Below are 17,327 nucleotides of genomic sequence, written 5' to 3' on the forward strand. Positions count from 1 at the left end.
AGAAAGATCGTATAACTTCGTATAAAACAACTGTTTCCATTTTGACCAACTTGCTTGGAGAGCATGGCAATCCACACCTGACCAGCAGAGTACCACCAACATCATAAGGTAACCATGTCATCACGTTTTCTCATGGACAGATGCCCAGATGCAGCAAGCTGCCCTTCAAACAACTGTTTCCATTTTGACCAACTTGCTTGGAGAGCATGGCAATCCACACCTGACCAGCGGAGTACCACCAACACCATAAGGTAACCATGTCATCACGTTTTCTCATGGACAGATGCCCAGATGCAGCAAGCTGCCCTTTTGTTTTTTTCTGTTCCTCCGTGATGGCATCTGTTGGCCACTGAGTCACCCTGTAGGTGACGTGCAGCCTGCCCCACTTGTGTGAATTCTGGCTATTTGCAGCCTGTGGTTCCCCATGAGTCAGTGGAATTGAGACATCACTTTGAACAGATGCAAGTAGGGGGACGCAGGTCACAAGACATGCACCCAGAAGACGAGTTGTGAATCTCTGAAGAGCAGTTTATCTTGAACGAGCTGAGTCATGGTTGCTTCAAGGACAATACTCAGCTGTAGACACCAACAGCAAAGCCAAAACCCAGAGCATTTTGTGTGACGAAATTTCTATAATTATAATCTAAATTTCTATAATTTGAAAGTTTCTATAAATCTAAATTTCTATCATTTGAAAGTTTCTATAAAATCTTATTTTGAGCAAAACTAGATAATTTTTTTCTGATGACACTTGCAATTTTCCCTAAAACTTTAAAAATCAAAATGTAGGAAAATTAATTTCTTACTCATTCTAAAGTAACAAAGACTAGTGCATATATTTAGAAATTTAAATCAATTTTCAAATTTACCATTTGCTGTAAATATGTATGGAGGGGGAAGGGTCCAGGAGAACAGGAAAGACCCAGAGAGCGGGAGTTCACAATTCACTCAAAATGTGATCAAGGCCTCTATTCTTTTAAATGTCTACAGTAACTTGACACTTCCTGTTTGGTTTTTGGAGAGAACATCTTCCTGAAGTCTCTAAGGAGTCACATTAGGCATCCTTTAAGATGCATTTCTTTGCTTTTTCTGGGCGGGGCTGGTGGTTCCTTTCGGATCTGCTCAGCCATGCAGAGTCCTCCTGGGAGGCTGGGTGGTCCAGTGTTGGTGGGAGTGAGGGATCCCGACTCAGGTGAAGGCTTTGTGGAGGCAGCTGGCCTGCTTTGCGTGTGGTCTCCCTGGTGGAGGGGGTTGACTCACTCACGTGTGATGTGAGCTTGGGCTGGAATGTGGGCTTGCTCGCTGAGCTCCCTCTACACCCACCCAATCCCCAGGCAGGAGGACCTCACGTGGGGATGCCAAGACCCTTGGAGTGGGGTCCCTCCTAGCAGAGCAAGCCTGAGCTGCACCAGCAGGAGAAGTTGAGGGACAGAGAAGCCCAGACCTCTCAGCCAGGTGGGAACCCGTGTGGGGGCCTCAAGCAGCCTCAGGGGCAGTAGCCCCGAGGCATGATCCTCCCACCCTCCGCCTCCCAGTCACCGGGGCCCTGTGGTCTGCTGATATTTCTCTCTCCTCCTCCGCATAAACCTTGCACAGTCCCCAGCCTCAGCTCGTGCTCCCTGGGGGCACCTCCCAGTTCCCTCCCTCCTTCTAGCAATGTTCTCAAGTCAACAGCTCAGCTCCCCCCTCCTGCAGCTCACAGCTGCCCGGGCCACCTCCTCCCCTCTACGCCACTGGAATTTCCAACACAAGGATGTTTCCCTGGAATGTTCTGTCACATGAATTCTTCCGAGAATTTATTGCCAGGAAAAAATAAAATTCCCCTAAGAATTGGTATATATTCTTTTATTAGAAAATAAGAGCTGCATACCACTCTGTTTTCCTTTCTTTTTCTTTCTCTCCCCGCCCCCTCCCTTTCCTTAGCAGGAAGCTCAGAGCTGCACTAGTGCTGATTACGGATGCATTTGTCAGTACCCATTCCTGGTCTCTTGCTACTCCCACTTGTCAGGCTTATTTTCAGGTGGGTGTCCATGTGTGCTGACCGAGAGCCAAGTGCAGGTCCACCCCTGTGGTCTAGACGCCCTGCCTTGCCCGTCCTTCTGTCTCCCCCAGCATTCACACCTGCCATGGAGTTCCTGTCAGACACTGCATTTGGGGTCCTGCACTCCCACCTCCTGCCCTTGGGATAACCACAACATCCAGAGCAATCCTCGGCCTCTCCACCCCATGAAATGGGGGCTTTCCAGAGAGAAAAATGGTTTTGTCTGGTAGATCAGGCCTGGAAGCCTGCAGGGCTCCTGGCCAATGGACCAAGTTTCTCCCCTTCTCTCCCAACAGCTCCCGTCTCTCACCTCATCTGGGGCAGCACAAGGAGAAGGGTGAGCAAGATGGAATTTAGTCTCACAGGTGGAGGAAGAGGGTCTTGGCAGTAAGGGAAGTCAGAAGCTGTCAAACCAGTGTCAGTGAGCAGAACCACCCCAGAGGAAGCCCACATTCCACCCCTGGACAGGTCACCATCGCGGCAGGTAGAGATGGGTTTGCAGTGCATCTCCACAAATTCCCCTTACCGGGCCCTGGAACCTGGAGGTATTTCTGCAACTTCCTTCTGTCTGCCCATGCTTCTCAGCAGGTCCTCGATAAGCAAGACAGAAGCTTGCCATCAGCAGGAACTACTATGAGAGTGGCAGCTTAGCCTTTTGCAAAGTCCCACCACAGACAGAAGGGCTCTTTTTGCATTGTGGAGCAAGGCTGCTTTCTTTAAACTTTAAGTATTCAGCAGGGCTTTGTACAGTTACAGTTGAAGCTTCACTTAAAATGACAACTTGTGTTTGGACATTAAAAAAACCCAATTTTATATATTTATATGCCTCAAGAAAAATAGACATAAAAGTCATTTTAAAGTATGTTTTAAGCATGGTGTTGGAGCCACTAACATAGCCAGAAACATGCTTCAAATACAGTATGACGTTTGTAACCTTAGCCTGTGACCTCCACTGCCTTAGTCCAGTACAAGAAGGGACAGATACCAAGCACTGGAGAACTCCGGACTTCATACCGTTCTATTGGTTTGTTGGGTAAGAGCGTGAGTTGGGCCAAGAGTCATCTTTGGATTCCAGACTTGGCACCAAACCCACCCCTGGGATTAAAGCCTCCATTGTCTGCATCCCTGAGCCTCTGCTGCACACCTGCCAATTGGCCCACTGTTGGCCACGCAGAAGGACAGGATCAGCATCCAGTCACCAAATAAGCCAGCATCTGGAACAGCCTTTTAAATGAACATGGGTGTATACTTTGTGCACGTTCTTGGTGAGCACCGGCTCTCTCCTCCCGGGCATCCACAGTGCACCCCCTCGGTGGCCGGAGAGGTTTGAAAGTTGGGGAAGGAACTCGAGCCAAGCATGAGTCCCCATAGGGCATCACTTGACCCAAGAGAGAACTCCCAGCATGGGGCTGAGAATTGGTTCATGCTTCTTCTTTGGCTTATCTGCCTTTCCAGGGATACTTCTGTCTCAAATTGGGAAGAGCGTGTGGCTGAGGCTCACCTCTCTCTTTGAGAACAGTGTCTGCCTGCCACCCTTACTCCTTTGCACCTGCCCAGAATTTCTTTCAGATCTTTGCAGAGGCCAAGCTCTCTCTTGCTCCAGCCCCTGATCAAGCTGAGACTCATCTCCCTCCACCTTGGCCTGTCTGCTCCTTTCATCCTTTCCGTTCCGGCCTGGGAGGTCTCTCCTGTTCCTCCAAGACGGGGTTAGGCCTTCTCAGGCCTCCATGTCCTCCAAATCCAGTGAGCTGGTCAGTCCTAACCCATGGGACACTTCGGCTGTTTCCAGTCTTTGGTTACTATAACTAGGCAGTTATAAACGTTCTGTACATGTCTCGAGTGTGCGTATGTATGTGTTTCAATTGCGTATATACCTAGGAGTAGAATTTCTGGGTCACAGGACATGCAAATGCTCAGCTGTCGTAGATACTTACCAACAATTTTCCGAAGCAGTTGTACCAATTCACACTCCCACAGCCAGTGAATGGCAGTGGCAGTTCCTGCCCCTCCTCTCCAGCACTCAGTGTCACTAGTCTGTTCATCGTGGGTGACTCTGGTGGCTCTGTAGTGGTGTCTCCTTGTGATCTTAAGGGGCATTCCCCTGATGATATTTACTGCTAAGTTTCATAGCCTCTTTTGTGAAGTGCCCGTTCAAGCCTTTTGCCCATTTTTTCTGTTGGGTTATTAATGATTAATGGAAATTCTTTATGTACTCTGGATACATATCCCTTATCATGTTTATGATTTGCTCATTTCTCCTCCCACTCCGTGGATTGCCTTTTCACTTTCTTAATAGTATCTTTTGATGAACAGAGACCTTTTGCCCATTTTTTCTGTTGGGTTATTAATGATTAATGGAAATTCTTTATGTACTCTGGGTACATATCCCTTATCATGTTTATGATTTGCTCATTTCTCCTCCCACTCCGTGGATTGCCTTTTCACTTTCTTAATAGTATCTTTTGATGAACAGAGATTTTTAGTTTTAATGAAGTTCATCAATCTTTTCCTCTGTGCTTAGTATTTTTTGTGTTACATTCGAGAAAATTTTACTCCGAGGTTATAAAATTATTCTCTTATGTTATACTTTATAAGTTTTATTATTTTGCCTTTCGTATTTAGATCTACAATCTACCTGGTTGATTTTTGCATGTGGTGTTAGGTACGGCCAAGATTCATTTTTTAAAATATGAATACCCAATTGACCCTGAAGTTTTTATGAAAAGACTATCCATCCTGTTCCATTGCATGGCAGTGTCTTTTTTAATTATAAATCAAGTGACTGCATATGTGTGGCCTGCTTTCTAGGACCCTCTTTTCCGCTCCATTGGTCTATTCTTCTGTGCTTATACAAATTTCACAATGTCTTCTTTACTCAGGCTTTAGAATAAGTCTTGACAAATGTTCTTATTCAAGATTTTTTGGACCTTTAAATTTCCAAGTAAAGAATAAAATTCATTCTACAAATAAAATTAAATTCCACTGGAATTTGTATTACACTGATACGGTATATCAATCTGGAGAGAATTGACTATAAAAATATTGTCTTTTATTACAAGAATACTTATTTAGGATTCTTTTAATTTCTGTCAACAATAATCATATAGTTTTCAATTAAATTTTATTAGATTTGTTTCTTCTGTATTTTTGATGCTTTTGTAAATGATATCACTTAAAGTTTTTAATTTTCTAATTATTTATCACTCACCTAAAACTATTTGTTCTTTCGAGTTTGTGTAGCTCAACAACCCTTCTACAGTGTGATTCATTTTACTAATTTGTGAATCAAAGTCATCTTTCAATTAAATTTTATTAGATTTGTTTCTTCTGTATTTTTGATGCTTTTGTAAATGATATCGCTTAAAGTTTTTAATTTTCTAATTATTTATCGCTCACCTAAAACTATTTGTTCTTTCAAGTTTGTGTAGCTCAACAACCCTTCTACAGTGTGATTCATTTTACTAATTTGTGAATCAAAGTCATTGTTCACAGCAGAGCATTTTTTCAGTCTGTTTTCTCTCTCTTGTTCAGATTGGGTGATTTCTATTGTTTTTCCCTCAAAAATCTCTGTCAGATAATTCCACCATCTGATTTAACTCAGTGTTGGCGTCAGCTGATTGTCTTTTCTCATTTAAGTTATTTTCCTGGTTTTTAGTACGATGCATGTGTGTGTTTGTGTGTTTTATAGTATTTGGAAATCTTGCCTTTTATGTTAGAAGACCCCTGGGTCCTATTTAAACTATTTAAATCTTTCTTTTTTCTTTCTTTTTTTTTTTTTTAGCAAGTGATCACCCTGTTTAGGTTTAGCATTCAGGTGCTAGCCTAGTTTAGTGGGCTGTGAGTCTAATGACAATTTAATTTCAGAGCCTTCGTCATACTATTATAGCCTACTGGGGCTTCCACTGGTCCTTCCTGGGGGGCAGAAGGAATTTTCCTCAGGCTGGTCCTCCAGGTACCTCTAGATGGGGGAAGGAGGTCTTAGGCCTATAGAAAACCAAGAGTGCTTCCCTGGCTGGGCTGCTCCCCTTCATTAGTATCACCAGGTTATCCTAGGTACCTGTCAATGGGCGAGGAGAAGAATCTCAGACCCGCCAGGAAGGGGGAGGAATGAATCTGTGTTGGCTGTCTTCTGGTGCCAGGTTTGGATCAGGAAATGCCAGGCCGAGGTCACATTTTCCTGTTGGACGTGGGGTTAATAAGACACCGACTGTTATGCTGTTCATTGTCCTAGGACCCCTAACTAGTTCCCTTTGTCTTTCCACCTTTCAGAGTTCTCCTTTGGTTTCCTCTTGCATTATTTCTAGAGTTTATAATTGTACGTAGCTGGGAGGAGAGGAGAGAGAAATGGGCCTATGCTGTCTTGTCTGAACCAGAAGTCCTTTCAATAACTATTTTGAATGAAATAATTCATTGAATGCATCTCATTGAATTCATTGAATGCATAAAAAATCAACCTTGAACATAATTTATTGACTTAAATATAATTGGGTTATAAAAAGGAAATAAAATTGCATACTCTTAGAGATGGTAGGATCCTAGACTCCAGGCCATCATCCCTTACAAAGGAGATGCTTTTCCCTAGGGCACGCTGATATGTAGACTGCCCATCACTTCTACCATAGCATGGGATTGTGGGAGTCATCCAGCCAGTGACTTTCCTGTACTCTGGGCAAGGATATTCAAGGAAAACATTACGGATCCATAGTGTAGAGATAGGGAGAAAGAGGCAGAGCTGCTTATTTTAGTTTTGGTAACCAATACGTCTCAGGACTTTCCACGAACAGCCAGTAAAGATGAATGCAGATTATTGATGAAAACAATGCACATGGAGAAGAAAGGAAGAAAGCCAAAGGAGCTTTTTAAACACACAGCTCCCCCAGCCCCAGCTCAGAAAAGTAGGCAGGAACCTGCTTGCCCAAACAGGAAATATTAGGAAATACCAGCTGAGAAACTGCCCACTTGGCACCCATGAGCCCAGCTGCCCCTCTGACCCCACTCCTATTTTAAGTCAGTGACGCACGGTCATGCTTGCCTTTTCTGCACCTGAAAGAATGACTTCAGTCTAGACTGAGCCCTGTTAGAAGTGCTGGAGTTATTTTTAGAGCTAGGCACATAGGATTTTACCTCAGTCTCATTGTTGACTCCTTCAAGGAAACAAAGGGATGACTGATTAACATCCCACCTGGTGTCCTACCAAAGGGAACATTATTTCTCAGGCAGCTTATTAGTTTGGAGGCAGTGACGACAAGGCTAAGGACAGCTCTCGGCTCCTCCCACCCTCCTGTCACAGCCTGCACCCTGAGCCCCCCAACCAGATCACACCCACCTTGCCAGTGGAAGCAATTCCAAAGCCAAACCGATCCTGCCCTCACTAGTTTACTTTCTTCAGAAAGCATGAGAACACAGCCAGACCCTGGGAGTCCAAATCTGGATGCTACTGCTTTATAAACTGTGTCTTAGAGAAAATTAACTTCTTTGGGCTTACGTTTCCCAATCTACCTAAATGAGTCTATCTTGTGGTTATGTGGATTGAGTAAAAGGTTGCAGATTAAAAGCTCTCCACGGTGCCGGCAGTAGGGAGTGCTCAGTAAACACTAGCAATTACTATTATTGTCAATGTCTTTATTATTACTACCATCATTATTATTTTCAGAATGCTCAATGCACTTTTATTTATGTTGTTTCATCTGATCTTTTTTTTAAGGACTGCACATTTTAATTAATTTCATCTTCAGTGCATTTTATGAGGTACATAACTGTTTTTAACCTTATTTAACAGTTGGCCACATAACTAATAAGTGACTGATGTACAATTTAATGCAAACAGTCTTGTTTCAGAGACTACTCTCTTCACCATTTTATAGGGCATTGTTTGACTAGCGTGTAGACTCATCTGGTTTTAGCACTCCTGTGAGAGAGGGGTTATTGTCCCCACTTTATAAGTAGAAGCAGTGAAGGTCGGAATGATTAGGTGAGTTGACAAGTCACAGGATCACTGAACGGGGAAATTCAGGTCTCTTGGCTCCAGTGACAGTGCTTGAGGGCAGCATAGCAGATAGCACAACAGCACCAGACCTGCAGCAAGCAAAGTGGTAAGTTTTCTACACAATTGCTTTCATTTAATACAACAGCTGTAGGCTCTGGGTTCTATCATAAACTCCATTTTGGATGAGGAGACTGAAGTTCAGAAAGTCAAGGAAGGTGCTCAGGGGCACACAGGTAGTGGCTGGTGAAGTGGGATGTCCACCTGGTCTACCATGCCCATGCTGTGCCTCAGCCCCTGTGCTGCCACCTAAGCAGAGCCCTTAAGAACAACTGGCAGCACTTGCCTGATCAGTGCAGCCAGTGGAAGGAGGACAACCTATTTTTCATAGATTCCTTGGGATTTTCTATGTAAACAATCAAGTTGTCTGCAAAAAGAGACAATTTTATTTCTTCTTTTCCAATCAGCATGACTTTTATTTCCTTTTCCTGCCTTATTGCAGTGGCTAGAACTTCCAGTACTGTGTTGAATGAGAGTGGTGAAGGTGGACATCCCTGCCTTGTTCCGGATCTTAGAGAGAATGCATTCGGTGCTTCATCATTAAATGCAATGTCTGATGTAGGTTTTTAATAGGTGTTCTTTATGAGGTTGAGGAGGTTACCCTCTATTCTGACTACATTAGGAAGCTTATTTGTTTGTTTGTTTTCATTATTAATGGCTGTTGAATTCTGTTAAATGATTTTTCTGCATCATTTGATATGACCATATGATTTTTCTTCATATGATCTAATGAGACTAATAATGCCCTCACAAAAATAATTGAAAAGTGCTCTCTCCTCTCCTATGTTCTGGAAGACATTATATAGAATTTGCATTAATTCTTCTTTGAATGTTTGGTAAATTTCTCCAGTGAAACCATCTGGGCCTGAAGACTTCCTTTTGGGGAGCATTTTAACTACAAATCGAATTTTTAAAATAGCTATAGAACTATTCTGATTATCTATTTTATCTTGGCTGAGTTTTAGTGGCTTATGGTTTTTGGGGAATTGGCCCATTTCTTCTAACTTGTTGAATTTATGACCACAAAGTTGTTTGCAGTATTTTTTATTATCTTTTTAAAGGCTACAGGATCTGTTGTGATATTTCCTTCTTCATTCTTGATTTGATAATTTGTATCTTCTGTCTTTTTATCTTTGCCAGTCTTGCTAGGTTATTAATTTTATTGATCCTTTTTAAACAACCACCTGTTTCAGTTTTTTCTATTGTTTTCCAGCTTTTAAGTTCATTGATTTCTTTTTTTTGTCTTTTGTCTTTTTCCGTGTCCGGCAACGGATCACAACCCTCAGTGTTGCCCCCGTACCGGACCGGGGACCGGCAACGGGATCGCAACCCTCGGTGTTGCTCCCGCGCCTCACTCAGCCAGTGAGCGGGAACCGGTCTGTATGTGGGATCTGAACCCTCGGGCGGGAGCGCCGCCGCACTTCCCAAGCGGCGCACTACACCGGGCTGGCCCGAAGTTCATTGATTTCTGCTCTTTATTATTTTCTTTCTACTGCTGCTTGCTTTGAGTTTAGTTTGATCGACTTTTTCTAATTTCTTGAGATAGGTACTTAGATTAGTGATTTGAGATCTTTCCTCTTTTCAAATATAAGCATTTGGTCTCATAAATTTCCCTCTCAGCACTTCTTTAGCTACATCTCACACATTTTATACTTTTTTTTTTTTTTTTAAAGATGACCGGTAAGGGGATCTTAACCCTTGACTTGGTGTTGTCAGCACCAGACTCAGCCAGTGAGCAAACCAGCCATCCCTATATGGGATCCGAACCTGTGGCCTTGGTGTTATCAGCACCGCACTCTCCTGAGTGAGCCACGGGCCGGCCCCGACATCTCACACATTTTAATGTGCTTTGTTTTCATTTTCATTCAGTTCTATATATTTTTTAAATTTCCTTTGAGATTGTCGCTTCCATCCACGAATTATTTAGCAGTTTGTTGTTTAGTTTCTAAGTGTTCAGAGATTTTCCTAGTAACTTTCTGTTTTAATTTCTAGCTTGATTCCATTATGGTCAGATAATATATTTTGTATGATTTTAATTCTTTCAAATTTGTTAACCTTTGTTTCATAACCTAGGATATGCTCTATCTTGGTGAATAAACCTCAGTTAGATCTTGTTAGTTGATGAGTTGTTGCTGAGGGTTGTTGAGTTCTATATTCTTGCTGATTTTCTCTCTAGTAGTCCTAGAAATCCTGGGTGGGGGTGGGGGAGGGGGAGATTGCTGCCCCAACCACTGCTGTGGATTTGTGGATTTCTTCTTTTAGCTGTCTTAGTTTTTGCTTCATACATGTGAAGCTCTGTTGTTTGGTTCCCAGGATAGCTATATCTCCTTGGTAGATTAATCCTTTTTGTCATGATGTAATTTCCCTCTTTTCCCATAGTACCTTTTTTTGCTCTGAAGTCTGCTTTGTTGGATATTAATATTTTCACTCATGTTTCCTTTTGATTACTGTTTAAAAGGTATATCTTTTTTTCATTCTTTTGCTGTCAATCTACCTATGTCATTGAGTTTGAAGTGAGTTTATTGTACACAACATATAGCTAGGTCATGTTTTTTAATCCACTCAGCTAATCATTGCTTTTTAATTTTTATATTCAGAGCATTTACATTTAATGTAATTACGGATATATTAGGGCTAAGTCTGATATTTTATTGTTTTGTGTTTTTGTCTTCTGTTTTTCATTCTTCTGTTTCCTTTTTCTTGCCTTCTTTTGTGTTACTTAAACATTTTTTAGAGTTCCATTTTGATTTAATTATAATCTTTTTTTTTTAGTATATCACTTTGTGTTGTTTTCTTAGCAATTGTTATATTAGGAAACTCTGCTGCTGGGTAACCTTTGAGGATGGGGAAGAAACTGCTGGGCCTGGGTCTCCTTATACAATTGGGTAGAGTCTGGAGACACAGGGTTTCACTGCTTCTGTGGGTGAATCAGGCCACCCACTGGTGTCCCCCTTGTGGACCAGTGGCTGGGATTGCCTGGGCTTTGCAGCTTGTTCTATTGCTGCTACTGCTATTGCTGCTACGGCTGCTGCTGGCAGATGAGATTCTCTGCAAGGATCCCGGGTTGTCAAGGGGGAGCTGGAGCTTCTTACTGGGTCTCTGTTGGGTTTCCCCTTTCCCAAACTTTGGCCGGAGAGAACAGAATAGTCTTGGATTTCTTGTTTTTTGTCTTGTTTTTTGTCGCTGGTTTTCAGACCTCTTCTGAGCCCAGCCCAGGGTATATGAGAGATAAAAAGAAAACCCAGAGAACTTACCGTGTTGTCTCAAGTCTTCAGGTTTCCTGCCAATCCACCTTCTTTTCTTCCAGCTTTCGGAGCTCATTATCATTGTCTGTTGGATAGTTTTCAGGGGGTTTAGTTGTATTTAGAGGAGGAGAGCAGGGGAAAGTGAGTGTATACTACCACGTTCCAGAGCAGGAAGTCAGCACAGCCTATTTTTAAAATAATGCTCGACACATATTTTCTTTCCTGGGTGATTACCCAGAAAGCAGAAAAAGTACTACCAGCAGCGCTTCCTATGATCAAAACAACACCCTCTACATTCTTCAAAGGGATCAATTGCATTATTCAACAGTTGCATTTCTCTGAGCCTGCTGTCTATTTAATCAACAAGATGTTGAATTCCTTTTGAAAACCTAAACAGGTTGCCCCTTCTTTCCTGTACCAGAAGTTGGTTAATAATGTAAATACTTGTCTGTTACACAGAAAATGGTTCTCTTTGAGCTCTTCCCGTTCCTCACCCAGTGTCCTGAATGAGGTTTTCCTTTGGCACAAAAAGGCTACAACTACATTTATCTAGAAATAGACAACCATGGAAGAACTGGAGCTTTCTTAATTTTAAACATTGAGCTTCACCAATAAAGACTTTTTATATCTGTGTTCTACTTGTTTCTTGTCTTGGACCCTTGCCCGACGCAGATAGGATGGGCTTTCAGCCCAGTGACTCACAGGAAAGTACTATATTAAAAACTTGGAATTAATGTTTTAAATTAACCAGCAAAGACACAATAGGCAGAACACTGAGCTAACTGATAGGCCCTGCCCCTCCTTAAAAAAAAATATTGCTATACTCTTTCCCTCACCATAAAAATAATCCTCTGGTTTTCTGTTGAGTAACCAGAGTGGACCCCCCCTCCCCCCCAAAAAAGTCCAATTTATTGAATATATTTTATCTCAAAGATACAGTTTAGGAAAAAGTAGACTAAATTTAACATGATTTATGTCACTTATTTTTGTGCCATATATTACCTCTTTCTATGAGTTTGAAAACTACTGTAAAAATGAATATATAAAATATTAAAATATATATAAAAATTGTGAGTTTACATGACTTTAGGCTTACATCAGTACAATGATTCAAATAATGTGGTAAATGACAGAAACTTTTAAAATAGAATATTTATATCCTTAAGATGAAATTGAATGTTCAAATGTGAAGTAACACATTTTTAAGGACATTTTATGTTCTTTTTTCTGAAATCCCTTTATCTCCACTAACCCTATCTTTAAAAAAATTTTTTTTCAAAACATATATCATTTTCTGGCACTACATGAAAAGGTTATTGTTTGAGTGCAGGGTTAAAAAGAGGTCAATAAATTAACATGTTATATTTGATATGGGAGTTGTTCACTCCAAATTTTTTAAAGAGCCAGATAAACCAGGTACAGACAACCAACCAGCATATTAAACTGCTTTTTAAAAAATTTTTTTCTTAATCTGTATTGAAGCACATTTAATGTTTTTTAAAAAAATTTACAGTGACTTTAATTTACAACATGAATGGAAGACTCTCAGAGCCATCTATAACCTCAGCAGAAAATGTGATTATAAAAGTTTACACAGAACCCCAATTCCCCAGATGGGTGTGAAATGAGCAGAACTGAAAACATATTCTATCAGGCTCTTAAAATATTATTTGCCCTCTTAACTGATAAGGCAACAGAGAAAGAAAACACGAACACAAGAATGTAATAAAAATACGAAGAAAGTGATTACCTTTGCCTACCTTTAATAAACCTGACTTTAATGAGAGAAGAAAAATAGAGAAACCAGCTAACAAAGAAAACAGCTTTTCCTCTAGTTTCTTTTGAAGTGAATCACCTTTTTTATTTTTTTAATTTTTAGAAACCTACAAATGAAGGCTTCCTTGAAAGTGGATGAATTTTATAGAATTCCAGACTCAGAAGATAAACAAAGAGGTCAATTTCTCTTCCTTGCCCCACTGCATCCCTGTAAATAATCCCAGGCCACAGCCTGGGTCTGCCTCTGCCCCTCAGTGTCTGTCGGGGGGTGGGGGGCTGGGGAGGCCAGTAAGGCAAGGATGGGATGGAGGCAGACGGGAGGGGAGGGGAGGAGAGGAGGAGTAAGGTGGGCTCATCTCTGGGTGACCCCCCTGACTATAGCCAGGTACCGAAAGTCACATGCATGCCTGCACACACAAAATGGACATAGTGGAACTAGGCGAGAGAACTGTTTTTAAAAAAAGAAAAACGTACTGCTACATCAGCTAAAAAACAGTCGTGTTCTTTCCTGGTTTGATGTCAGCTCCCAGTACTGGCTTGGAATTGCCCACAGCGATATTGGGCCCCTGCCCACTCAGCAGGCAGACGGCTGCAGACGCCTGTCCCTGCCAGAAACAGGCTTTAATAAAACAGGATGCTGTCCCATTCCCAAAGCTGATCCTGAGAGTGGATCCCAGTCCATGTGAACTCCCTCCCCAAGAAGCAGCAGTTCTCTCTTCCTTACTGGGAAGCCCTACACTGGCATTCCTGGTCGAGGACAGAGGCCTCCCTCCCAGGGGCTTGCTGAGCCAGTGTTTGGGGTGCCACCCTGTCCCCTGGAGCTGTCTGCTTCTGCAAGGATCTCACCCACAATGAGCTTGCTCCCGCGGGAATGCTAATTCTGCGCAGGCATTTCATCTTTTATGAAGGCTCTATCTGACCTTGACAGTCGAGCAGGATGGATTTTAAAATAAGGAGCTGGCTTCCACAGGAAGGATGAAGACATTTTGTTCCCATCTTCCTGCAGCAAATTCTAATGAGTCATGCCAGGTCTGGACTTGACCTGACTTCTCATGTCAAGTATGGTAAGTTTTAGCATTTTAGGGAGGTTCACCCAGGTTTTTGTTTTCTCCCCACTTGGATTGAAATGAAAGATGTTCCATCTGGAATAGCAATCTCTGATTTTTTCCCAACTACAATCTGACAAAAAGTCCAAAGTAAGGGGTGAACTCCCAGAGGTGCCTCTAGGGGCACTCTCCAAACCCTAGAGCTCTGTGGCCAGCACAGCCTTTCCCAGGTTCTACACCCCCGTCCCAACTACAATCTGACAAAAAGTCCAAAGTAAGGGGTGAACTCCCAGAGGTGCCTCTAGGGCACTCTCCAAACCCTAGAGCTCTGTGGCCAGCACAGCCTTTCCCAGGTTCTACACCCCCGCTCCCCCTAGGGCGGCAGAACTGTGATTCTGCAGGTTCTTCAGGAGTGCTCGTCCCAGTCCCACAGGCAACAGCGGGATCCATACAGCAGTGGCTGAGCAAAGAGATGACATCACAGGTTGGGAGGTGTGCATGCCATCGGCAAGTGGACTTGGATGACTTCATGTGAGACTGAATTCCGGCGTGAAAGACAAGTCACTGTTGTGAACAAGGAAAGGCCCAACAGCCTGGATTCTATCCCCAAATCTGCCCTGGCTTCCTGTATAGCTTTAGACAACTTGACACATGTGTTACTCAGTTTCCTCATTTTGTAAAACACAGAGCAGGTTGTCCAAGGAGTGGCAAATGATCGGCTCATAGGCTGTCACTGGCCGTTCCCACATCCACACTGACATTGGAAATCACCCACAGCACCCTTTCTACTGTGCCCAGATGTGACAACCCACTCAGCCACGGCCAAACAATCAGAGATGGCACTTGAGCAAAGGCTTGGGGTGGTTTCTAGGGCTTCTTCCAAGTCCGATTGTCTATGATCCTCCAAGTCTCAGTCCAATATACTTTGTTTACTTTGAGGCTCTGGGGAGGAAATTGAAGGAATTGGTGTTACAGGTGGTGTTTCCACTCCATCTTTCACTTGAAGTTCGTGACTTTGGGAAAGAAAAGAAGAGGAAGTATATGGAGGGAACATCTGGGCATATGGATGGTGTCAGAATGGAGAATTTTGTCTCCTGAACCACAGCCCAGATCCACCCCAGAGCAGCAGGATCCTGGCAGGAAGCACGATGTACCTGCCAAAATCTGAGGAGAGCATGCTGCAGGAGACTAGCCAGTGTGAACAGAAAGACTTTGAAAGTCAGCCTCAGAGGGAGGAATGAAAAGAGCCAAATAAATCTAAAAAGCCAGAAAGATGAAGCATGGCACAAGAATATCAGCTAGAGTTCTTGAACGCAAAAGACACTACTACCCTTGCTGACTCAAGCAAAGAGGGAAATGCACTGGAAGCTACAGAGGAGCTCATGGGGTCAATTAGGAAGCTGGATGCTGAGCTGGATCAAGTTCAGCCCAGGAGCTCCCCACTGTCAAGTGCCCCTGTGGGGAATAAACATGCTGCCCCCACTCCTTCCCAGCTCAGCTCAGCTCAGCTCAGGACTGCTCTAGGGCAGGGGAGAGAACACTGTAAACAGCACTGTGGACACCTTTCCACTTGCACACAAGGGGCAAAGCACTTGGATTTACTGATCCACGAACACTGAGCCCAGTGGTGGAGATGGTGCCACCAGAGGACATCAAATGGAGAAGGAAGAGGCAGTGGATTCCAGGCTGCTGAAAAAGCAGTGCCTGGCACTGTATGGGACATAGAAGTGTCACACATAACCACAGCGAGTGACCTGACCAGGCCAAGAGTCCATTGCAGAGAAATAGCAAGCAAACATAAAATCCAATCTTCAGGCCTCCTGGGCAGAGTTGAAGGTTGACTCCAAGGTCAATTGCCATGTGTGGAAAAGCCATCTGGGAGGCAGGGGAGGGTCAAAGGGTAAAGATGAGGCTGATTAATTACCAGCTTTCGGGACCAAGCTGAGCAGAGCACAGGAAGGAGTCCAGCAGACGCCAGAGACAAGAGGCAAGGGCAGGAACATCCAGAGCCCGGAGAATGAGAGAGTAAGAAGCAGGCACCTGTGTGCGAGGCTCAGGGTCATCCACCTCGCTTCTGGTGGAGATTGCTGGAAAGGAGTTGCATTTAGAGGCCCAGCTGCCCCTGAGCTGAAGAGTGGAGGAGGTGCCTAGTTAGTGTCAGCGACATCACTCACAGTCAGGAGGCTCATGTGCTCTCCTCTCTGGGAAGCAAGTCCCCACGTTCAGGGTCTGGCACGGTGCCAGTTGGCATGGGTAGGAGCCAAGCCCAAGCTCTGGAGTCCTGCTCCTCACCGTGGCTCTGACAAGCTGGGGGCTGGAGCTTCTACCACCTTCTTGCTTCCACTCTGGCACGGTGCCAGTTGGCATGGGTAGGAGCCAAGCCCAAGCTCTGGAGTCCTGCTCCTCGCCGTGGCTCTGACAAGCTGGGGGCTGGAGCTTCTACCACCTTCTTGCTTCCACGTGAAGCAGCCATGAAGCCGCATGGACAGACCCGAGTCCTGGTGACATTAACAGAGCTCTGAACCCAGCTGTGCCTAAAGCCAGGTCGACCTTTGGATCTTGCTTGATGGCAATTACTGGGGGAAAATTCTCTGAGCAATAGATTCACTTTTGTGTTTAAACCAGTGTGCGTTAGTTTTCTGTTTCTTGTAACCACAAATCTTTTCAACAATAGGTAGATAATATTTCTGATGTTAACCACAAGTAAGCATTATTTCTTTCTATCCTCATAACACCTCCAGGAGGTAAATTCTATTATCACACCCAATTTGATGTGAAGGAACTGAGGCCAGTGCCCTAATGCGGCACCATTTAATGTGGAGGACTGGGCTTGGGAGTTGGAACACACACAGATCCCAAGTGACAAAAGAAATTGGGGGGGACCCAAAATTCTGCTTGTATAATAGTGAATAATCCTGAATAATCCCACGAAGGACCAAAAGAGGAAGTATAGTGAAAAAAATCAATGTGGCTGCACAGGGTGGTCGCTGGTGATCCCAGATTTTTACAAAGGCATCCCACTGATAGGGCAGGAACCAGAGGAGTGGGGGGTGGTGTGAGGATCGAGTGAGCTGGGATGTATGGCACACAGCACGGGGCCAGGCTCACAGCCACTGCTGTTGTCATCATTAGTCTGCTGCTCTGGCCCTGGCCATCTCTCTGCTGCCCAGGGCTCT

The sequence above is a fragment of the Galeopterus variegatus genome, unplaced genomic scaffold (assembly GCF_000696425.1).
Source record: "Galeopterus variegatus unplaced genomic scaffold, G_variegatus-3.0.2 Scaffold1431, whole genome shotgun sequence".
In the NCBI taxonomy this organism is placed as follows: Eukaryota; Metazoa; Chordata; class Mammalia; order Dermoptera; family Cynocephalidae; genus Galeopterus; species Galeopterus variegatus.